The following is a 16,559-nucleotide window of genomic DNA, read 5'->3' on the forward strand; positions in this document are numbered from 1 at the left end:
TTTGGCTTCTGGGGACCAGCTGACACCTTGGTGAGGGATCCTGGTACTGAGGCAGGTGTCTGGGACTCCCTTGGCACCCCCATTCCTGAGCTCTGTGATGGACTCTTGAGAGCTGAGTGGGTGCAGCTGTGACGTTCCCCACCCTCAGGTGCAGCACAAGGCAGGGGCACTGGTACACTCCTCTGGGTCCAGCTCCATCCTCCATTCTTGCCTGCATGCTCTGTGCCCAGAGCCACCCTGGAAGCTCTGTAGCTTGGGGCTCTCCCACCCCCGGGCCGCCATTTATTTGGCAATGGGAGGCTGAAATGGAAGGAGAGAAGGCCAAGGTACTTGGTCTCACATCCTCTCCCTGCCAGACAGGATTTTGATTGGATTTCTTCCCTTGCTTTCCCTCCAGCTGCAATTCCTTTTGGGTGGAGCCTGCGACCCAAACCTCTTGGGGCTCCTGATTTGGTTCTAGCACCGTCTTCACCCCATGTCCTCAGGCTGCTGTGGAGATGATGTTCCCTGTCCTCAATTCTGCCCACCTCTCAGTAAGTAGTCCCTTCATTAAACTCTCCTCAGATGACATTTTGATCAATGATTCTGAGGAAGAGTCCAGATCAAAAGGGAAGGGAGAATATAGAACAGAATTTCAAACTTGCACGGAATCTAGACTTTTTGGATCCATGGAGGCTGAATGAACCCTGGAAATGATTGCCCTGAAGTCATCTTCAAATCTAAACCGTAAACCAAAAATATGCCCTGATGACTTCTTTAAACCAACAACAGGCTAGCTTCATTAATAAAGAACATCTGTGTTATGCATTGTTGTTGTTAATTGCCATGGAGTTGGTTCCAACTAATAGTGATCCTGTATAGGGTTTCTGAGGAGCCACTGGTGAGTTTGAACCATCGATCTTGTGACCCACAGTGCCACATTATGCTATCTATATGAAGTCAAATTAACAACAACAACTGGAAACGTGTGGTAGGACGCAGTGAGCTGATGTGAATGAGGAGGAACAGCTCAGAGGAGAAAGGCAAAATGCACAGATTGAACAATGTAGTCAGAGTCACTGACTTGTAGAAACTCTTGAATTTGTCTGTGTTCTGCTGTGTGCATTCTCAACAGCAACAACAAAAAACTTTCCTCAAGTGAATCATACAAACATTCCATCTCTTTTCTGCCCAGACCCTGACTGATAAAGTTACAGAATGCAAGCTCCTTGTGGGAAGGACTGTGTTTACTTCGCTGTCGTAGCCTCAGTTCTTAGCAGCATGCCTGGCCCATCTGTAGGTCATCAATACATTCGTATTAAATGAACACTGAATAGTGATGAATCAATAGCCCAGTGACAACTGCAGCTGAATCGATGATGTCTTACAAACCTGTTGCTATGGAGTCAAATTCCATTTCATAGGGAAGGGGAAGGCTGAAGACCCCTCACAGGCTGCTGGGCCCCACTGACTCCTAAGCATGTTTGAGGGTGAGCCTCTGGAAGAGATAGTTGCCCCGCCCCACCTGGCGCCAGCCACCCTGTGGAGGTTGGTCAGGTGGTGACCTGTCTTCTTGGTAATGTTGACCTCCTCCTGGAGGAAATGGTTCTCCAGAACATCACAGAGGTGGGGGCTCTGTGGCAGCACCCACGGCGTGCAGATTCAGAAGGGACTGGGTCAGGGTCTTCTACAGGGTCAGGGTGGTTCCATGGCATCCAGGATCCCTCCCCACTCATCTTGGGACGGCTTCTGCAGGTCCTGGAAGAGGGCGCAGCCACCACGCTGGTTTTGCAGTTTCAAGAGATGCTCAGTGCCCTCACGCATCTTTTTCATGGAAGAAGTGTTCCATGCCTTCCAAGGCCACATCATCTCAATAGAGATAGAAGCCCGGAGAGAGGTAGGTGTAAGATGCCCGCAGATGCAGGTTGACCAGACGGTTGACACCAGCCTTCACTTCAGTGGAATAATTCCAATGGACCTGAGAGTTCACGGTTGGTTCAGGATTTGGAGCTAACTGGTGGTGGTGGTGGTGGCTGTGTGCCATGGAGTTGGTTCCAACTCATAGTGACCCTGTACAGGGTTTCTGAGGCTGTAAATAAATCGTTAAGGGAACAGAAAGCCTCATCTTTCTCCCACGGAACAGCTGGTAGTTTCAAACTGGTGACCTTGAGGTTCGCAGCCCGATTCGTAACCACTAAGCTACCAGAGCTCCTTTTGGAACTAACTACACACACATACAAAAGGATGTTTAGTAACAGGGAATGGCTAAGAAGTTGGTCTCGGAGAAGAGGTTGCACCTAAAGAAGACGTTAGCGGTGGTCCAAGGCTGAAGGAGGGAAGCTCCAGATCTGTTCCATCCAAACACTGTTGAAACAAGAACCAGATCCATGGGACTGTGGGGCAAGCCTCTTATTTTTATTGTTGTGTGCCATTGAGTTGATTCTGACTCATAGCAACACTGTATAGGGTTTCCAAGGAGCTGCTGGTGGATTTGAACCACCGACCTTGCAGTTGGCTTATCCTACAGTACCACACCAGGATACTGGTTAATTTTGTGGGTTTTGCAACCATATTCAGTATGCTTATATTGTCCAATACCAGTGCAGACCCTTGCTTGCCAAAGAAGAATTGGATAGACTCAGTTCTGAAGCAGGAAAGAGAATAAATAAACAATTCCAAAGGCCTTTCAGCAAGAATTGAAACAAAAAGATATTTCTGCTTCATACTTGGTTTTCTTCCAGATGAACTATATGCCTTCTGAGCATTTAAAAATTCACTTAGTTTCAAATATTTTAAAAACAGCTTTCAACCAATTTCCAATACATTTCTTTGTTGTTGTTGTTAAGTGCCGTCGAGTTGGTTTCGACCCATAGAGACCCTAGATAGGGGTGAGCTTGAACCGCCAACCTTCCAGTTCAAAAGGCTTTGCAGTCTGGCACATTAACCCACAGCACCACACCAAGACTGTTGTTGTTGTTAGGTGCCGTTGAGTCAGTTCCGACCCATAGCAACCCTGAGCAGGGTTTCCGAGGCTGTAAATCTTTACGGGAGCAGAAAGACTCATCTTTCTCCCACGGAGCAGCTGGTAGTTTCGAACTGCTGACCTTGCGGTTCACAGGCCGATTCGTAACCACTACGATACCAGAGCTCCATACACCAGGACTAGAGGATACATAATTGCCATGCATTCGAAACACATGAAGACAGATACAAGCAAACAGTTAATGTTCCTACCAGTATACTGCTCACGTGGGCTCTAGCTTACTCAATGCAATAATAAACTGCCTCCATCCTTTATGAATATCATTTGCCCCAAGTTTTCAAAAATTATTATTCTCATTCGCTCTAAAGGGAAAGAAATCTCCAGGCAATAAGATCTGTGAGCAACCTCCTTGCCTTGTATCGAGCTGCATTTACCAAATTGAATTTAAAATGGACTGAAGTTAAGTAAATTGGGGAGGAATTAATCCATTTGGAAACTTTATTTCATTTGAATTACAGACTTATTAGACACTAAGAACATTGCTTATTTGTTTTACCACTGCTTTGATGACCTAAACTACCCTGTGGTATCAGAGACGCTAAATGCCATTGTTGTCTTTTAGGAATTCTTCTCACCAGTGAAGTCCGCAGAGGTGTGGGGGGTGGGGCACACACGGGGTCACACTGTCACAAGGGGATGAAACCAAAATGATTCTCTACAAAAAAATGTTTGTGCGGTGTTACAGCAGAAACTTATGAACTTTCTTATAAAATAAAAAGGATCTCTGTAGAAGCAGCGACACCAGAGATGGAGGCAGAGATGAGGACATGGAGAAAGGGAGCAGCTGAGGACACTATATTCATGGAAAGAGAAAGGCAGTGTGCTGGCGGCCAGGAGGCAGGCTTGCAGAATGTGCCCTTTTGGTTGTTTAAATGATTATATATTCCTGAGCATTTTGGTGAACACCCCCACCCAAAACCCAAAACAAAACACAGAGGGACTAGAAGCAAATACTGTTGAATGACGATGCACGGAGGGGATTGTAATCACCGCAATGTTCTCCCATGTAAACTATCACTCAATTCACAATAAAAACTTAAAACAAAACAAAACAACAAACGTAGGATTGGTGAAGGGTAAAACTGATAATCTTGTCTGTTAGGGTTCACTTGATTCACAGTAAAAAGTTAAATAAATAAATAAAAAGAATCCATATCATATCTCTGTAGCTAGTTATAACAATATAAGCATCGTCTCTAAGCCCAGCCTACATATTCCAGTATACTTACTAGGTTAAAACTTTGTGCTGATTGACTTTTGGAACCTTCTATGTGCTCTTGTCACAGTTGTCTTTATCACACATTTACAATGACACTTCTAATCACGTGTTTTGCCTGCACACACGCTACAAACACACTCTGTTGTTTTTGTTCCTATCGTCGCTGATTTTGTCAAATTTTCAGGCATTTCAGCTACAATATTGTGGTAATTGAAGAGCAGAGATGTCAGCTTGAGGACTAAGGTGCACCTGACCCAGGCCATGGTATTTTCAATAACCTCATATGGATGCGAAAGCTGGACAGTGAATAAGGAAGATCGTAGAAGAATTGATGCCTTTGAGTTGTGGTGTTGGAAGAGAATACTGAAAGTGCCATGGACTGCCAAAGAACCAACAGATCTGTTTTGGAAGAAGTGCAACCAGAGTGCTCCTTGGAGACCAGGATGGCTAAGCTTCGTCTCTCATACTTTGGACACATTGTCCGGAGAGAACAGTCGCTGGAGAAGGATGTCATGCTGGGTAAGGTGGAGGGTCAGAGAAAAAGGGGAAGACCCCTAACGAGATGGATTGGCCAGGTGGCATCATTGATGGACTCAAGTGTGGCAGCGGTAGTGAGGTTTGCCCAGGATCGGACATTGTTTCCTTCTGCTGTGCATGGAGTCGCTATGAGTCGGTTCTGACTCGATGGCACCTGACAACAACAATTGTGGTAATTAGTATTTGTAAACCTCTATCAGTAACTTCTTTGAGAATGAAGTTGTAATTAACAGAAAAGAAAGAGAAAAAATTTTAAAGGTTTCTGCTCAGTCACTAATGATGTTGCAGTTGATAATGTAATTCAATGCAGGAAGATTTTTACAAAACAATTTTGCGGTCATTGTTAGGTGCCATTGAGTCAGTTTTCTCCTTGTAGCAAAGCTACACATGGCAGATAAAACACTGCCCGGTCCTGCGACATCCTAACAATTGTGACGTTTGAGCCCATTGATGTTGCCACTGTGCCGGTCCATCTTATTGGGGGTCTTCCTCTTTTTGTTGGAGCCTCCACTTTACCAAGCATGATGTCCTTCTCCAGGGACTGGTCCCTCCTGACAACGTATCCAATGAATGTGAAATGACATCTCACCATCCTGGCTTCTAAAGAGTGCTCTGGCTGTACTTTTTCCAAGACAGATGAGTTTGTTCTTCTGGAAACCCATGTTACTTTCAATACTCGTCTCCAGCATCATAATTTAATCATTTTGTTGTTGTTGTTGTTAAGTGCAATCAAGTCAGTTCTGACTCATAGTGAACCTGAATAGGATTTCCAAGGAGCAGCGGGTGGGTTTGAACCACCGAGCTTTCAGTTAGCAGTCCAGAGTACCACATAATCTAAGAAATATTACATTCAAGCAATTTGTAGTTATATTTGTCACATATTAATCTATTGATAATAAACATGACTAAAGAGTCGGTGTGGCTGGGGAGGGAGGGGGTATGTGGGGTGGGTGAGGGATGGACACCACGAGTGACGTCATGGCTTCTCACTTCCTACTTTCTTTCCGCTTCCCCCTGGACTCTGTGGCCTGTGCTTTTTCGGTTGAATTCAACCCACATTTGCTGTGGGTCAGGCTCTGTGCTTGATAACATGCCTTGAGAGAGTCTCTATGGTATTGAGCCACAAGTGCATGTTATATATCCCAGAGATATTGAACTGCTAATGTTGTTGTTAGCTGCTGTTAAGGTCCTCTCGACTCATGATAACCCCATGTGCAGGAAAATGCTGCACAGTCCTGGACCATCCTCTGATTGGTTGGTGACTGGACCTGTTTGAGCTGTAAGATTTTTACTGGCTGGTTTTCAGAAGTAGATCTTCAGGCCTTTCTGTCTCATCCATCTTAGTCCGGAAGGTCTGCTGAAACCTGCCCCGCATCATAGATACACACAGCCTCTGCTGACAGACACATGAGGTGTGTAGGCTGGGACTCAAACCTGGGTCTCCTGCATAGAAGGCAAGAATTCTACCAGTCACCCACCACTTCCTCTGTCTGTATGGACCCAGAGACACAGTCTGCTTTCTGTAACAGGCAGTTCCATCTGTTGTTTGGTATTTGGAATCCAAGGGAGGAATGGGATAAGACAGTCTTGGCAACAGCTTCTCATGCTGGGATATCTTCCTGCCTTGGACTGGTAAGGCAAGATCCCTTTGACCTCATGGGTGAAACATGTTGTTGTTAGGTGCCATCGAGTCGGTACCAACTCACAGCGAACAAAACACTGCCCAGTCCTGAGCCATCCTCACTGCTGTTGCCACATTTGAGGCCAGTAACACTGCCACTTTGCCAATCCATCTCCTTGGGGGTCTTCCTCTTTCTCTGACCTTCCACCTAACCAAACATAATATCCTTCTCCAGCGAATGGACAATATGTCCATTCCCTCCTGACAATATGTCCCAAGTATGAGAGACAAAGTTTGGCCATCTTGGCCTCCAAGGAGCACTCTGGCTGCACTTCTTCCAAAACGGATCTATTGGTTCTTTTGGCAGCCCATGGCACTATCAATATTCTCCTCTGACAACATAACTCAAAAGCATCAATTCTTCTATAGTCTTCCTTATTCACTGTCCAGCTTTTGCATGCATATGAGGTTATTGAAAATACCATGGCTTGGGTCAGGCACACCTTAGTCCTCAAGCTGACATCTTTTCTCTTCAACACTTTAAAAAGTTCCTGTGCAGCAGATTTGCTTAATGCAATATGTCGTCTGGTCTCTTGACTGCTGCTTCCATGAGTGTTGATAGTTGATCCAAGAAGAATGAAGTCCTTGACAACTTCAATTTTTTCTCCGTTGATAAGAATGTTGTTTTTTGGTCCAGTGGTGAGGATTTTTGTTTTCTTTACATTGAGATGCAATTCATACCGAAAGCTGTGCTCTTTGATCTTCATCAGTAAATATTTTAAGTCCTCTTCACTTTCAGCAAGCAAGGTTATATCATCTGCATATTGCAGGTTGTTAAAGAGTCTTCCTCCAATCCGGATACCATGTTTTTCTTCATAGAACCCAGCTTCTCGTATTATTTGCTCAACATACAGGTCAAATAATTACGGTGAAAGAATACAACCCCATCTCACACCTTTCTTAATTTTAAACCATTCAGTGTTCCCATATTCTGTTTAAACAACTGCCTCCTGGTCTATATACAGATTCCTCATGAGCACAATCAAGTGTTCTGGAATACTCATACTTCGTAATGTTGTCCATAACTTGTCATGATCCACACAATCAAAAATCTTTGCGTAGTCAATGAGGTACAGGTAAACACCTTTCTGGTATTCTCTGATTTCAGCCAAGATCCATCGGACATCAGCAATGATGTCCCTCATTCCACATCCTCTTCTGAATCCAACTTGAGCCTCTGGAAGTTCTCTGTCAATGTATGCTTGCAGTAAAACTTTACTCTCATGGGATATCAAAGATATTGCCCAATGATTTCCACATTCCAGTGGGTCACTTGTCTTTGGAATGGGCACAAATACAGATCTCTTCCAATCAGTTGGCCAGAAATCTGTCTTCCAAATTTCTTGGCATAGATGAGTGAGTGCCTCCAGTGCTGCCTCACTTTCTTGAAAGATTTCAATTTTTATTCTATCAATTCCTGGAGCCTTGTTCTTTAGCAATTCCTTCAATACAACTTCAGTATTACTGGCTCTTGATCATATGCTACCTCTTGAAATGGTTGAGCATCGACCATTTCCTTTTGGTACAGTGACTCTGTGTATTCCTTCTATCTTCTTTTGATGCTTTCTGCATCGTTCAGTAATTTGCCCAGAGAATCCTTCAATAACAAAAGTTGAGGCTTGAGTTTTTTCTTCAGTTCCCCCAGCTTGAGAAATGTTGAGCATGTTCTTCCCTTTCGATTTTCTGACTCCAGATCCTTGCACATTTTGTTGTCATATTTGACTTTATCTTCTCGAGCTGACCTTTGAAATTTTCTGTTCGGCTCTTGGACCTCCTCATTTCTTCCATTTGTTTTAGCATCTCTATGCTGGAGAGCAAGTTTCAGAGTCTCTTCTAACATCCATTTTGATCTTTTCTTTCTTTCTTGTCTTCTTAATGACTTTTTGCTTTCTTCCTGTATGAAGTTCTTGATGTCATCCCACAACTCTTCTGGTCTTCGGTCTTTAGTGTTTCATGTATCAAATCTGTTCTTCAGATGATCTCTAATTTCAGGTGGGATATATTCAAGGTCATTTTTTGGCTCTTGTGGACTTGTTTTCATTTTCTTTAGCTTCAGTTTGAATTTGCATATGAGTAATTGATGGTCTATTCCACAAACATAAAATGTTCTTAAAAAAGATCTTCACACCATCCTAACAGTTACTTTACTGTAACTCAATTCATTTCCTCCTTAAGAAGCCTCTCCATCATTCAAAGGATGAAACTTTTACCCTTTACACCCGGGGGAACGTGCAGTGTGTGGTCCACATGTTGTTGTTGTTGTTATGTGCCATCGAGTCGGTTCCGACCCATAGCCACCCTGTATAGGGTTTCCGAGGGTGTAAATCTTTACGGGAGTAGAAAGCCTCATCTTTCTCCCGCGGAGCAGCTGGTAGTTTCGAACCGCTGACCTTAAGGTTCGCAGCCCGATTCGTAACCACTACGCTACCAGAGGCCTGTAAAATCCTTTGGTCTGGCCTTGCCAAGGCAACTGCAATTCCAGTTATCACATTATTACTATTGTTGTTAAGTGCCGTCAAGTTAGTTCCGATCCACAGTGACCCTGTGTAGTTTCTGAGGAGCGACTGGTGAGCTTGAACTGCCAACCTTGCAGTTCAAACCTACTTTGTAGTCCAGAAAGTGAACCCACGGTGCCACACCAGGACTCCAATCATCAGATTAGGGGTGAGTTAACTAAGTGTTTGACTGAGTTTAGCAGGCTCATTTTTAAGTTGATCATTTCGTGTGGTCTGTGAGTGAAGTTATAAATTTTGGTAGTAAAAGGTCCCCCACCCTGCTTTACCCTCTTCAAGTCTGGTCTGGCCCTTCTTGCTTTCCAGTGACGTCTTTCTTCCGCGCCTATCCACACTCTTCCCAGGAGTTACCAAACAAACTCTCAGAAACTCCTCTGTGTCTCTGTGTCTCTGTGTCTCTGTGTCTCTGTGCCTCTGTGTCTCTGTGCCTCTGTGTCTCTGTGTCTCTGTGTCTCTGTGTCTCTGTGTCTCTGTGCCTCTGTGCCTCTGTGTCTCTGTGTCTCTGTGTCTCTGTTCATGCTGGTCCCACAGCTTGGTGCTCTTTACCCCTTCTCCCACTACCAAAATCCCACTCGTTGTTTCCTTTTTTCTCTCTCTCTCTCTCTCTTAATGTTGTTGTTGAGAAACACACAGCAAAACCTACACCAATTCAACAGTTTCTCCTTGGACATCTCAGGGACATTGATGACATTCTTCAAGTTGTACAACATTGTCACCTTCCTTTTCTGAGTTGTTCCTCCCCATTCACATCAACTCATTGCCCCGAAAGTTTCCTGTCGAATCTTTCCAGTTGCTGTGGATGAACATAGAGCTGTTCACTTGTCTGGTGAAGCTAAACCATGGTTTGATTTGAAGAAGGCTTCAGGACCACTGTGTTTAGAGTCAACCCAGTCTCCACCCTTCTGGAAGTCTTCATGGATTCCCAAGCCACCTTGAAGCAGTTCTTTCTCCAAGACCCCTTCACACTTTGCTGCAATGCACACCATCTTGCCTATTCCGTTTGGCTTTAGGTTCCTGTGTGTCTTGTTCTTCGGGACTGCTGGAGCAGAAGTCCCACAAGTGGTTGCGTTTGAAGAGCAGAAATGTTTTAAAGAGCCAGTTGTGCTGGTTTAGAGTCAAATCAGGGCATTGACTGTGGATTTCTTCCTTGTCAGTAGCTTAGGCTTGGTTCTTCATGGAGTACTGATCTACCCACTATGTGCATGTCTCCATGTGTGATATTGTTGGGTGTCATCAAGCCAATTCTGACTCAGAGTGACCTTTGTAGGACATAGTAGAACTGTCCCATAGGGTCCCCAAAGCTGTCATTTTTAAAAGAGCAGATTTTGATTTGATTGTCATAGATAAAGGTGAGTTGGAACTGCTAACCTTCTGGTTAGCAGCCAAATGCTTAACCACTGCATCACCATGGCTTCCCCTTCAATGTCTACTTGGTGGTGGTGGTGGTGGTAGTGGTGTGCTGTGGAGTTGGTTCAACTCATAAGGACCTTGATTAGGGTTTCCGAGGCTGTGAATCTTTACAGGCGCAGAAAGCCTCATCTTCCTCCTGCAGAACAGCTGGTAGTTCAAACTGCTGACCTTGAGGTTAGCAGCCCGACTCATAACCACTACACTACCAGAGCTCTTTAATGTCTACTTACTCTGTTCTTTTTTATAACTCGAAAGCTATTAGGTTTAAGACTCACCTCAATAATATAACAAGGAAAACCATGTTTGCAGGCCAGCTACATCCACGGGAATAAAGATTAGCATTCCAACACCTATTTTAGGGAGGACACAATCCAATCCTCAGCACGAAGGTTACTTGTCCCCCGACTCCCTCAGATGTCAATGCCCCATTCTTCACTTTTCTTTTCACCCCAAATCTTTCTGGGTTTGCAGATGGTGACCACCACCCGGAGAAGATTCCTTGATTGAACTTTGTTGTGTTTTCACACAGTCAGCCCAGAATGGTGAAGTCAATCCCTCTGGAATAGGCCACCGGGGATATTTTCATCCATCTCAGCCCCCAGGCCAGCTCAGCAAAGCCCGACAAGAAAGATGAATCGTGTTCTGCTTGCTAAGGGAGGCGAGGGCGGCTGGGGTGAACACCCAACTTTGCTTGTCAGGAAATCCGCCTTCCAATCCATCTTACCGTCAGGATGCTGGTCATTACTGTTTCTGCAGTGTTTTAGCTGCTGGGTTTTATTATTCTGGGATTAACTGAAATTGCTGTGTGTACCCTCCAGAGGCTTTTTAAAGCCACTGTTTCAAAAATTGAAAGCACCTTCAGAGAATAGAGCTAATAAAATGTGCTCGGTTGGTGCATCCTATTAGCGCATTTCATACCTCCAACCCCCCAGGACTGGTAGAAATGAAAAATTTCTCCAGCCTTCAGTGTGAGAAGAAAAAGTGGTTGTGATTATATAAGGGGGAGCCCAAAAATTCCTAGAAAAATTTCCATGATCTTTTCATTCCTTTTTCCCAGGAACTTTTTGAAGCCCCTTTGTATACTCCACAAGGAACCCTGATAGCGTTATGGGTTACGATTTGAACTGCTAACCATGAGATCAGCAGTTTAAATCCACCAGCCACTCCAGGGGAGAAAGATGCCCCAACAAAGATATACAGCCTCCAGAACCCTAGACAGGGTTGCTGTGAGTCGGAACCAACTCCATGGTACACAACCACCACCACCAGCACATGTTCCATGTTTTTATAGAATCCCCCTGTCTAACCAATCTGTAGGAGTCCTGGTGTGGCGCTGTAGGATCAGCACTGAACTGCTAACCTCAAGGTTCGTGGTTCAAACCTACCAGCTGCTCCTTGGAAACACTATACAGGGTCGCTATGAGTTGGAACTGACACAATAGCACTTAACAGTAACAACAACCTATCTTTAAGGAGTCCTGGTGGCACAACAGTTAAGCACTGGACTGCTAACCTAAAGGTTGGTGTTTTGAACTCACCACCCAGTATGTGGGACATAAACTTGATAATCTGCTTCAGAAGGATTAAACCAAAAAGGTACCATTGGGATGATTCTGACTCAGCGCCCCCTAGAGGACAGAGTAGATCTAACCCCTGTAGGGTGCCCAAGACTGTCGTGTTTACCGAAACAGATTGCTCTGCTTTCTCCTCTAGAGTGACTGGTTCTGTGGATCTGCCAACCTTCTGGTTGGCACTAAAGCACCTTAAGGTACCAAGGCTCGTCTTGTAAAGACTACAAACAAACTCACACCAAATCCACTGCCATCAAGTCGATTCCAACTCACAGCGACCTTATGAAGAGTTTCTGAGGCTGTATATCTTTGCAGGAGCAGAAAGCCTAACCTTTCTCCTGTGGAGCAGCTGGTGGGTTTGAACTGCTGACCTTGTAACTAGCATATCCTTATGGGGCAGTTCTACTCTATCCTATAGGGTTGTTAAGACTGGAGGACGAAGGCTTTAGCCCTCCGATCTTCTTCATTTTCATTTGCCTGGCTGATGGCTGTGTGCCGTGGAGTCGGTTCCGACCCATAGCGACCTGTACTGGGTTTCCAAGGCTGAAAATCTTTACAGGAGCAGAATGCCTTATCTTTCTTCCAGGGAACAGCTGGTAGTTTTGAACTGCTGACCTTGCGGTTTGCAGCCCGATTCATAACCACTATGCTACCGTTTGTCAAATTGCAACTCCCACCCCCAACATACTGCCCCCTTTCTTTGCTTTCTAACTTGATTGAACATTTCAACACCTCACCCTCATATCCACTTCCGATTAAGCCCATTCTGATTCGTCTTGGGCCTATAGAAAGAGCAGAACTGTACCAAAGCGTTTCCAAGACTGCCCATCTTTACAGGAGCAGACAGCCTCATCTTTTTCCCTTGGAGTCACTATTGGGTTTGAACCGCCATCCTTGTGGTTAGCAGCCCAGTGCTTCACCCATTGCACCACCAGGACACCATCCTCCCCTTCACAGCATCCCTCTAAGTAAGCGATCTCTGGACAGGAAACCTCTAGTTTTCTGTCCCCAGATTTCAAAGAACATATGTTCCTTTCAAAGTGCTATTTTCTTCACTGCACAGACATTCAGATAGAAACAAATGTGTTCTTACATCAGCTCCATGTAACCTCTTACACAAAATGATGCATATGAGGATCTCGGATTACACTCCACGTGCAATTGGTGGGATGTCAGGACGTTTGGAAGAGCCAGCTGTAATACCAAAGGTCATGTTCTCCATCCCTCCTGCCATTCTCCTTCAAAACTGTTGGGTGGGTTCCAACCACCAGCCTTTCAGTTAGCCAGCAAGTACTTAAGTAGCCACCTACCTCCCCTCTCCCTTTATCTTTGCTTCAGAGCAATTGTTGAAGATGATATTTAAGAGGAGCACAGTTCTCACGGGAGATGTTCTTACTTTAGGAGCCAATCTGTTGCTTAGTTAAGTGAACTCCGGGGATCGTTTAAATGAAAGTTTAAAGAGTGTCTTAAGGTGGTACTCTCAGGGAGTTCTCTAGTCTCAACCAGTCAGGGATGTCTGGACATTTGAAGAATCTGAATTCTGTTTCACGTTTGCCTCCTATTCTATCATGATCCATCTATTGTGGTCGAGGTCAGAATGGTTGGTAATGTTAGCTAGGCACCATTGTAGTCCTAGTCTCAGGGTAGATGAGGCCGTGGTTTAGGCAGATGATTTGTGCCATGGACAAGTTTCCTCTGAGTCTCTAGTTTCCTCCTTTCTCTTTTGTTCTGAATGAGCAAAGTCCAACAGTTGTGTTTTAGATGGTGGCTCATAACTTGTTAAGCCCCAAGACTGTACTCACTCAACTAGGATGTAGAACATAACTTTATGAATAGTGTGCCAATTGAAGTAAATAATTTTTTAAAGAGCCCCTTATGAGTAACCAAACGTTTCCTGGTCAATAGTAAAGTTTTAGTGCTGTGCCTATAAAACCGAATACATGAGACACATTCAGAACCTGACCCTGGTAGGTGTGTTTTAAATAACTATAAAAGTCCTGTACCTACCAAACAGGGAACTATGAAGGGAAGATAACATTGTATCTCCATGTCAAGCAATAAAGTTATGATTATGAACCAATCACAAAGGTATGAAGGAGAGATTAATGGTCTCAGAGTGTGTTTAGAGTCAGAAGGAACACATCAACATGTCTTCAGAAAGCCAACAAAATGACCAATCAACCAATCAAGGAAGGAGCTTGTCTACACACTAGGAGGGAAGGAAGGAAGATGTATATTAAGGTCCCTGATCCTTGGGGAACCCTAGTAGTGCAGTGATGAAGTGCTTGGCTGCTAACCAAAAGGTCAGTGGTTTGAACCCACCAGCCGCTGCGTAGGGGAAAGATGTGGCAGTTGGCTTCCTTAAAGGTGACAATCTTAGAAACCAGCTCAAAGGCAACACGTATTTTTGGTTTCTTCTATCCTTGGGGAGCTCTGTTGATGCAGTGGGTTAAGCACTGGGCTGCTAACTGAGGGGCTGGAGGTTCGAATCCACTAGCCATCCCTTAGGGGAAAGAGGAGGCAGTCTCCATCCGTAAAGATTTACAGCCCCGGAGGCCCTAGGGAACAGTTCTGCTCTGTCCTACAGGGTAGTTATACATCGGAATGGACTCAGTGGCAGTGGGTTTCCTGTCCCTGGAGACAGCGGTGACTCAGCAATAGGATCCTGTCTTCCAAGAGATTCCAGCCGCAGCACCTCACGCTCAGCCAGCACCCAGCTGTCAGTGGAACGTGTGTGCTGCTAGGATGCTGAGCAGCTTTCAGCAGAGCTTTCAGACTAAGACCAACACGGAAAAAAGGCCGGGTGATCTGCTTCTAAAAACCAGTCAGTGACAACCCTGTGGAGCACAAGAGTCCAATCTGTAGGCCATCCCGAGGATGGAACGGGACTGGTCGGCATCTCATTCCGCCATGCATGGGGTTGCCATGACTTGGAGGCTGACTCAAAGACAGCTAACAACAACTCCTCTTCTTGTGTGACTTGGAGTTAGCCACCTGGCACTTGGGCACAAATCAGACCTCCTCTCCAGGGGCACTTAACAGCAACAACATATACTAAATATACATAGATTATTCTTAGACCGAAGACAAAAGACCAGAAGAGTTGTGGGATGATATCAAGAACATCATACAGGAAGAAAGCAAAAAGTCATTAAGAAGACAAGAAATAAGGAAAAGATCAAAATGGATGTAAGAAGAAACACTGAAACTTGCTCTCCAGCATAGAGATGCTGAAACAAATTGAAGAAGTGAGGAGGTACAAGAGCTGAACAGAAACTTTCAAAGGTCAGCTCAAGAAGACAAAGTCAAATATTACAATGAAATGTGCAAAGAGCTGGAGTTAGAAAACCAAAAGCGAAGAACTCGCTCAGCATTTCTCAAGCTGGGGGAACTGAAGGAAAAATTCAAGCCTCAACTTTCATTATTGAAGGATTCTCTAGGCAAATTATTGAATGATGCGGAAAGTATCAAAAGAAAATGAAAGGAATACACAGAGTCACTGTACCAAAAGGAAATCGTCGATGTTCAACTGTTTCAAAAGGTAGCATATGCTCAAGAGCCAATGATGCTGAAGGAAAACCAAGGTGCATTGAAGGAATTGGCAAAGAACAAGATTCCAGGAATTTATGGAATACAAACTGAACTCTTTCAAGAAAGTGAGGTGGCACAGGAGGCACTCACTCATCTATGCCAAGAAATTTGGAAGAAAACTATCTGGCCGACTGATTGGAAAAGATCTGTATTTGTGCCCATTCTAAAGAGAGGTGACCCAACAGAATGCAGAAATCATCGGACAATATCTTTGCTATTCCATGAGAGTAAAGTTTTACTAAAGGTAATACAGAAATGGCTGCAAGCATACATTGACATAGAACTTCCAGAGGTCAAGCTGGATTCAGAAGAGGATGTGAAACAAGGGATATCATTGCTGATATCCAAAGGATCTTGGCTGAAAGCAGAGAATACCAGAAAGATGTTTACCTGTGCTTTTTTAACTATACAAAGTCTTTCAATTGTGTGGATCATGACAAGCTATGGACAACATTGTAAAGTATGGATATTCCTGAACATTTAATTGTGCTCATGAGGAATCTGTACCTCAAACAGAACATGGGAACACTGAATGGTTTAAAATTAAGAAAGGTGTGCACCAGGGTTGTAATCTTTCACCATACTTATTCAATCTGTATGCTGAGCAAATAATCTGAAATGCTGGGTTGTATGAAGAAAAACAAGGCATCAGGATTGAAGGAAGACTCATTAATAACCTGTGATAAGCAGATGATACAACCTTGCTTGCTAAAAGTGAAGAGGACTTAAAATACTTACTGATGAAGATTAAAGACCACCTCTTCAGTATGGATTGTATCTCAATATAAAGAAAACAAAAATCCTCACCAATGGACCAATACATAATATTCTTGTCAATGGAGAAAAGATTGAAATTACCAAAGACTTCATTTTTCTTGGACCAATCATCAACACTCATGGAAGCGGCAGTCAAGAAATCAAACAATGTATTGCATTAGACAAAGTACTGAGCAAAGATGTCAGCTTGAGGACTAAGCCTGACTCAAGCCATGGTATTTTCAGTAACCTCATATGC

The 16,559-nt window shown here is 44.2% G+C and overlaps 1 pseudogene; it reads right to left on the reverse strand.

The window, feature by feature from the left end:
- Positions 1-1,453: 1,453 nt before the first annotated feature.
- Positions 1,454-11,124, reverse strand: LOC102822226 (annotated as a pseudogene).
- Positions 11,125-16,559: the final 5,435 nt, after the last annotated feature.

This window comes from Chrysochloris asiatica, unplaced genomic scaffold (assembly GCF_000296735.1).
Source record: "Chrysochloris asiatica unplaced genomic scaffold, ChrAsi1.0 scaffold00005, whole genome shotgun sequence".
Taxonomy (NCBI): Eukaryota; Metazoa; Chordata; class Mammalia; order Afrosoricida; family Chrysochloridae; genus Chrysochloris; species Chrysochloris asiatica.